General features: G+C 47.1%; 1 long non-coding RNA gene across 1 annotated transcript; it reads left to right on the forward strand.

The window, feature by feature from the left end:
- The first annotated feature begins 534 nt into the window (after positions 1 to 534).
- Positions 535 to 7,974, forward strand: LOC135051135 (uncharacterized). Its single transcript, XR_010242060.1, has 3 exons — positions 535 to 742; positions 978 to 1,136; positions 7,762 to 7,974. It is a non-coding gene; the product is annotated as an uncharacterized LOC135051135 (long non-coding RNA).
- The last annotated feature ends 249 nt before the right edge of the window (positions 7,975 to 8,223 follow it).

Consider the following 8,223-nt stretch of genomic DNA (forward strand, 5'->3'; position numbering starts at 1 on the left):
GAAAAAAAGTCTGAAGATTTGTTAAGAGAATTATGTTGAATATGTTTTATCTGTTGTAAGGAGTTTTACATTTTTTTAATTTCTAATCCATTCATGTCAGGATAGAGCTAACATGATCCTTTGGAGAAAGGGGATCTTTATTCACTATAATTGCTAGCTTATTACTCTGGTTAATATGCATAATGTACTGTATAGAACAATCAATGCATGTATATTAACAGAACACTCAATATTCAGCCAATCAGCCACGTCCCCCTCTCCTGGCTCTATCCCAGTACTGCTTCCCCTCCCAGAGACTGAGCACTGGCAGGCGGAGAGAGAGGGAGAGTCCAGTGGCTGTTATCAGTTGTGTCTCTGGCTCAGCATCAGTCACACACAGCCACATTGCCCTGCAGTCTCCAGTCTCCTAAAACACAGCCACAATCTCCTCCAAGTCAAAGCCTCCCAGTCTCCAGCTTCTTCCCTGTCCCTGCAGCACCCTGTCTCCTCTTGAGGAGGTGGTGTGCAGTGTGTGACATCACACTGCCAGAACACTCTGATGGGGCTGGCAGCCAGCGGGCTGATGCAGTGGCTGGGTTACGATTCGTTGCAGATGCTGGGACCTAGGACCTGCAGTGATTAGTGAGGATAGCTCCCCGTCTTTCCGCAGCTCCCCATGTCAGGTCCCTCCAGCTTCCTCTCTCCTCCCTACTGCACCTGTGACAGCAGCGCCGGTGGCATGAAGAGAGGCTCTCCATGTCAGGTACCTACAGTTCCCTCCTTCCTCTCCTCCGGGCACTACTACTGTGGGAATAATGTGTGGAACTTATACTACTGTGGGCGTTATGTGTAAAGGGCACTACTACTTTATTGCACCTTGAATTTGGAACATACTCATTTTCATTGGAAGCTAAGCATATTGGTTGTTGCCATTCATCCTGTTTCTCAAAATATGTACACTTAGATCTCTTGACTATCTGAATGGTCCTTTTTCACAGGCGCTGGACAACCATTTATTTGGCTGATGGAGCAGTCATACATATCACCAAAGTGATATTTATCCTGGTGTCAAGGTCCTGGAATTTTTGCATCCGTGACGTAAGATTGTCCTGAGAGGTTGACGTCAGCAGACATCACCCATGATTCTGATGCATACTGTAAGTGCATGTTGGTAGTAGTGATTTGTATATGTAAGGCTGGCAGATCTCGTTGCTTTAATCAAGCCTGACAAGGATTGTTTTATTTTTTCCATATTTGCTTTAATTTTGTCATAATTGATCTTAGTGTGGTTTGGCTGAATGCCAGAGATGAAGAAGCAGTATTGAAGTCAAGAAGGTTGCTTAATACCTGGAAATCATGTTTGTTTAATTACTTTTTTAAAACAGCGTGGTCTGACTAAGAATTATACATTTTGCTTCATCATTTAAATTAATTTAATAAATTGGTGTTCTCATTTTCTCACACCTCTGTCCCAGTGTTTTCCTTATGTGATAGAGCTACTTCTGCTTGGGACAGTTATGATCGTAGAAAAATAAGATTTTACTTACCGATAAATCTATTTCTCGTAGTCCGTAGTGGATGCTGGGACTCCGTAAGGACCATGGGGATATAGCGGCTCCGCAGGAGACAGGGCACAAAATAAAAGCTTAAGGATCAGGTGGTGTGCACTGGCTCCTCCCCCTATGACCCTCCTCCAAGCCTCAGTTAGGATACTGTGCCCGGACGAGCGTACATAATAAGGAAGGATATTGAATCCCGGGTAAGACTCATACCAGCCACACCAATCACACCGTACAACTTGTGATCTGAACCCAGTTAACAGTATGATAAACGCAAAGGAGCCTCTGAAAAGATGGCTCACAACAATAATAACCCGAATTTTTGTAACAATAACTATATACAAGTATTGCCGACAATCCGCACTAGGGATGGGCGCCCAGCATCCACTACGGACTACGAGAAATAGATTTATCGGTAAGTAAAATCTTATTTTCTCTGACGTCCTAGTGGATGCTGGGACTCCGTAAGGACCATGGGGATTATACCAAAGCTCCCAAACGGGCGGGAGAGTGCGGATGACTCTGCAGCACCGAATGAGAGAACTCCAGGTCCTCCTCAGCCAGGGTATCAAATTTGTAGAATTTAGCAAACGTGTTTGCCCCTGACCAAGTAGCTGCTCGGCAAAGTTGTAAAGCCGAGACCCCTCGGGCAGCCGCCCAAGATGAGCCCACCTTCCTTGTGGAATGGGCTTTTACTGATTTTGGCTGTGGCAATCCTGCCACAGAATGTGCAAGCTGAATTGTACTACAAATCCAACGAGCAATCGTCTGCTTAGAAGCAGGAGCACCCAGCTTGTTGGGTGCATACAGGATAAACAGCGAGTCAGATTTTCTGACTCCAGCCGTCCTGGAAACATATATTTTCAAGGCCCTGACAACGTCAAGCAACTTAGAGTCCTCTAAGTCCCTGGTAGCCGCAGGTACCACAATAGGTTGGTTCATGTGAAATGCAGAAACCACCTTAGGTAGAAATTGAGGACGAGTCCTCAATTCCGCCCTGTCAGAATGAAATATCAAGTAAGGGCTTTTATATGATAAAGCCGCCAATTCTGACACACGCCTGGCTGAAGCCAAGGCTAACAGCATCGACACCTTCCATGTGAGATATTTTAAGTCCACAGTGGAAAGTGGTTCAAACCAATGTGACTTTAGAAAACTCAACACCACATTGAGATCCCAAGGTGCCACTGGAGGCACAAAAGGAGGCTGTATGTGCAGCACCCCTTTTACAAATGTCTGAACTTCAGGTACTGAAGCCAGTTCTTTCTGGAAGAAAATCGACAGGGCCGAAATTTGAACCTTAATGGACCCTAATTTTAGGCCCATAGACAGTCCTGTTTGCAGGAAATGAAGGAAACGACCCAGTTGAAATTCCTCTGTAGGGGCCTTCTTGGCCTCACACCACGCAACATATTTACGCCAAATGCGGTGATAATGTTTTGCGGTTACGTCCTTCCTGGCTTTGACCAGAGTAGGGATGACTTCTTCTGGAATGCCTTTTTCCCTCAGGATCCGGCGTTCAACCGCCATGCCGTCAAACGCAGCCGCGGTAAGTCTTGGAACAGACAAGGCCCCTGCAGTAGCAGGTCCTTTCTTAGAGGTAGAGGCCACGGTTCGTCCGTGAGCATCTCTTGAAGTTCCGGGTACCGAGTCCGTCTTGGCCAATCCGGAACCACGAGTATAGTTCTTACTCCTCTCCTTCTTATGATTCTCAGTACTTTTGGTATGAGAGGCAGAGGAGGGAACACATACACTGACTGGTACACCCACGGCGTTACCAGAGCGTCCACTGCTATTGCCTGAGGGTCCCTTGACCTGGCGCAATATCTGTCCAGTTTTTTGTTTAGACGTGACGCCATCATGTCCACCTTTGGTTTTTCCCAACGGTTTACAATCAGGTGGAAGACTTCTGGGTGAAGTCCCCACTCTCCCGGGTGAAGGTCGTGTCTGCTGAGGAAGTCTGCTTCCCAGTTGTCCACTCCCGGAATGAATACTGCTGACAGTGCTATCACATGATTTTCCGCCCAGCGAAGAATCCTTGCAGCTTCTGCCATTGCCCTCCTGCTTCTCGTGCCGCCCTGTCTGTTTACGTGGGCGACTGACGTGATGTTGTCCGATTGGATCAACACCGCCTGACCCTGAAGCAGAGGTTTTGCTTGACTTAGGGCATTGTAAATGGCCCTTAGTTCCAGAATGTTTATATGAAGAGACGTTTCCAAGCTTGACCACAGGCCCTGGAAATTCCTTCCCTGTGTGACTGCTCCCCAGCCTCTCAGGCTGGCATCCGTGGTTACCAGGATCCAATCCTGAATGCCAAATCTGCGGCCCTCTAGTAGATGAGCACTCTGCAGCCACCACAGGAGAGACACCCTTGTCCTTGGCGACAGGGTTATCCGCTGATGCATCTGCAGATGCGATCCGGACCATTTGTCCAGTAGATCCCACTGAAATGTTCTTGCATGGAATCTTCCGAATGGAATCGCTTCGTAAGAAGCCACCATTTTCCCCAGGACCCTCGTGCACTGATGCACTGAGACCTGTCCTGGTTTTAGGGGGTTCCTGACTAGCTCGGATAACTCCCTGGCCTTCTCCTCCGGGAGAAACACCTTCTTCTGGACTGTGTCCAGAATCATTCCTAGGAACAGTAGACGTGTCGTTGGAATCAGCTGCGATTTTGGAATATTTAGAATCCACCCGTGCTGACGTAACACTACCTGAGATAGTGCTACTCCGACTTCTAACTGTTCCCTGGATCTTGCCCTTATCAGGAGATCGTCCAAGTAAGGGATAATTGAAATGCCTTTTCTTCGTAGAAGAATCATCATTTCGGCCATTACCTTGGTAAAGACCCGAGGTGCCGTGGACAATCCAAACGGCAGCGTCTGAAACTGATAATGACAGTTTAGTACTACAAACCTGAGGTACCCTTGGTGAGAAGGGTATATCGGGACGTGGAGATAAGCATCTTTGATGTCCAGAGACACCATATAGTCCCCTTCTTCCAGGTTCGCTATCACTGCTCTGAGTGACTCCATCTTGAATTTGAACCTTTTTATGTAAGTGTTCAAGGATTTCAGATTTAAAATTGGTCTCACCGAGCCGTCCGGCTTCGGTACCACAAACAGCGTGGAATAATACCCCTTTCCTTGTTGCAGGAGGGGTACCTTGATTATCACCTGCTGGGAATACAGCTTGTGAATGGCTTCTAGAACTGCCTCCCTGTCGGAGGGAGACTTTGGTAAAGCAGACTTCAGGAAACGATGAGGGGGAAACGCCTCGAATTCCAGTTTGTACCCCTGCGATACTACCTGTAGAATCCAGGGATCCACTTGCGAGTGAGCCCACTGCGCGTTGAAATTTTTGAGACGGGCCCCCACCATATCTGAGTCTGCTTGTAAAGCCCCAGCGTCATGCTGAAGACTTGGCAGAAGCAGGGGAGGGCTTCTGCTCTTGGGAAGCGGCTGCATGGTGCAGTCTTTTTCCTATTCCTCTGCCCCGGGGCAGAAAGGAGTGGCCTTTTGCTCGCTTGTACTTATGGGAACGAAAGGACTGAGATTGAAAAGACGGTGTCTTTTTCTGCTGATGTGGAGTGACCTGGGGTAAAAAGGTGGATTTTCCAGCCGTTGCCGTGGCCACCAGGTCCGATAGACCAGCCCCAAATAACTCCTCCCCTTTATACGGCAATACTTCCATGTGCCGTTTGGAATCCGCATCCCCTGACCACTGTCGCGTCCACAACGCTCTTCTGGCAGAGATGGACATAGCACTTACTCTTGATGCCAGGGTGCAAATATCCCTCTGTGCATCACGCATATATAATAATGCATCCTTTAAATGTTCTATAGTTAACAAAATATTGTCCCTATCCAGGGTATCAATATTCTCAGTCAGGGAATCCGACCATGCGACTCCAGCACTGCACATCCAGGCTGAGGCGATTGCTGGTCGCAGTATAACACCAGTATGTGTGTATATACTTTTTAGGATATTTTCCAGCCTTCTATCAGCTGGTTCTTTGAGGGTAGCCGTATCAGGAGACGGTAACGCTACTTGTTTAGATAAACGTGTGAGCGCCTTATCTACCCTAGGGGGTGTTTCCCAACGCGCCCTAACCTCTGGCGGGAAAGGATATAATGCTAATAATTTTTTAGAAATTAGCTGTTTTTTATCGGGAGAAACCCACGCTTTTTCACACACCTCATTTATTTCCTCTGACTCAGGAAAAAATATTGGTAGTTTTTTCTCACCCCACATAATACCCTTCTTTGTGGTACTTGTAGTGTCAGAAAGGTTCAATGCCTCTTTCATTGCCGTGATCATGTAACGTGTGGCCCTACTGGACATTACGTTTGTCTCGTCACCGTCGACACTAGACTCAGTATCTGTGTCAGGGTCTGTGTCGACCCACTGAGGTAACGGGCGTTTTAGCGCCCCTGACGGTGTCTGAGACGCCTGGACAGGCACTAACTGATTTGCCGGCTGTCTCATGTCGTCAACAGTTTTTTGCAAATTGCTGACATTATCACTTAATTGTTTAAATACAATCATCCAGTCAGGTGTCGACTCCCTAGGGGGTGACATCACCAACGCAGGCAACTGCTCCGCCTCCACATAATTTTCCTCCTCATACATGTCGACACACGCGTACCGACACACAGCACACACACACCGGGAATGCTCTGATAGAGGACAGGACCCCACTTAGCCCTTTGGAGAGACAGAGGGAGAGTCTGCCAGCACACACCCAGCGCTATATATATATATACAGGGATAACCTTATATAAGTGTTATTCCCTTATAGCTGCTGTTAATTATTGTTATTTGCTGCCAACAATGCCCCCCCTTCTCTTTTTTACCCTGATTCTGAAGCAGGACTGCAGGGGAGAGTCAGGGAGCCGTCCTTCCAGCGGAGCTGTGAGGGAAAATGGCGCTTGTGTGCTGAGGAGATAGGCTCCGCCCCTTCACGACGTCCTTATCTCCCGCTTTTTTGTGTAAAATGGCAGGGGATTAAAATACATCCATATAGCCCAGGAGCTATATGTGATGTATTCTGTTTTGCCACCTAAGGTATTCTGTTATATTGCGTCTCAGGGCGCTCCCCCCCCAGCGCCCTGCACCCTCAGTGACCGGAGTGTGAAGTGTGCTGAGAGCAATGGCGCACAGCTGCGGTGCTGTGCGCTACCTTAGTCTGAAGACAGGATGTCTTCTGCCGCCGATTTCACCGGACCTCTTCGTCTCTTCTGGCTCTGTAAGGGGGACGGCGGCGCGGCTCCGGTGACCCATCCAGGCTGAACCTGTGATCGTCCCTCTGGAGCTAGTGTCCAGTAGCCTAAGAAACCCGATCCACTCTGCACTCAGGTGAGTCCGTTTCTTCTCCCCTTAGTCCCACGATGCAGTGAGCCTGTTGCCAGCAGGACTCACTGAAAAAAAAAAAAAAAACCTAACTAAACTTTTATTCTAAGCAGCTCAGGAGAGCCACCTAGATTGCACCCTTCTCGGCCGGGCACAAAAATCTAACTGAGGCTTGGAGGAGGGTCATAGGGGGAGGAGCCAGTGCACACCACCTGATCCTTAAGCTTTTATTTTGTGCCCTGTCTCCTGCGGAGCCGCTATATCCCCATGGTACTTACGGAGTCCCAGCATCCACTAGGACGTCAGAGAAATTCATGTTACCAATTCTTCTTGCAGTCAGTAAATATTGATTTAGTTTTTATTGTAAAGCTCTGTGGAACATATGGCACTTCATAAATATAATCATGTATAACAACAGCCTAAATGCGATCTATAATATAATCATTATTGCTTATCCTGTCTCCGTCATGTGCAGCAGGAGGCAGCAACATTACAATGACTCCCACTGCTGCAATGGTTGGATTGTTGCACAGACACAGTACAGACTGTCCATATACCGGGAGAGTTTTTTTCTGACCTTATGTTATATATAATATATGTTCTGACTACTTTCGCAGAAAAGAAGGGGAGCCAGGATCCCATGGGTATCATCCAATGTGGCAGGTGATCGGGTACAATACTGACACGGGTGTGCAATGCTGTTGTGGGCTGCAGTGGCCATGCCACCCCCAGGGCCCTAGGGAATCAGTTAAAGTCTCCTCACACCCTCATTATGATGATTTGCTTTTATACAATGTCACTCTATAATAGGATGATAAAGAGTGGGGTTATTTTATTTTCAACTGTTACTGCCTTTACCGTTCTGCTTTAGAGGGGATTAGTGCAGCAGTTCAGTAACAGGAAGAGTGAATCTGACTGAGGGGAGAAGAGAGAGAAGAAAAAAAGAGAGCTGTGATGTACTTTAGAATTGGAAAAAAAAGAGAGCTGAAGGATAAAGGAGAGAAGAACTAATGAGATAAAGGAAAAAAAATCTGCATATAACAAAAATTGTTTGGAGTGCGGATTGGAGTAAAGATGCTTTAGTGGATGACAGAGCTGCATTGAGTAGAAAAGTTAATGACAGGTATAGTATGAATAGAACAGTGCACTGCATGTATAGTATGAATAGAACAGTGAACAGTGCACTGCAAAATGTGCTTATATGCCTTGCTATTATGAATAGAACAGTGCACTGCATGTATAGTATGAATAGAACAGTGAACAGTGCACTGCAAAATGTGCTTATATGCCTTGCTATATTACTCTAGCCTCCAATCTACTCTCAAAAGATCAG

This window comes from Pseudophryne corroboree, chromosome 2 (assembly GCF_028390025.1).
Source record: "Pseudophryne corroboree isolate aPseCor3 chromosome 2, aPseCor3.hap2, whole genome shotgun sequence".
Taxonomy (NCBI): Eukaryota; Metazoa; Chordata; class Amphibia; order Anura; family Myobatrachidae; genus Pseudophryne; species Pseudophryne corroboree.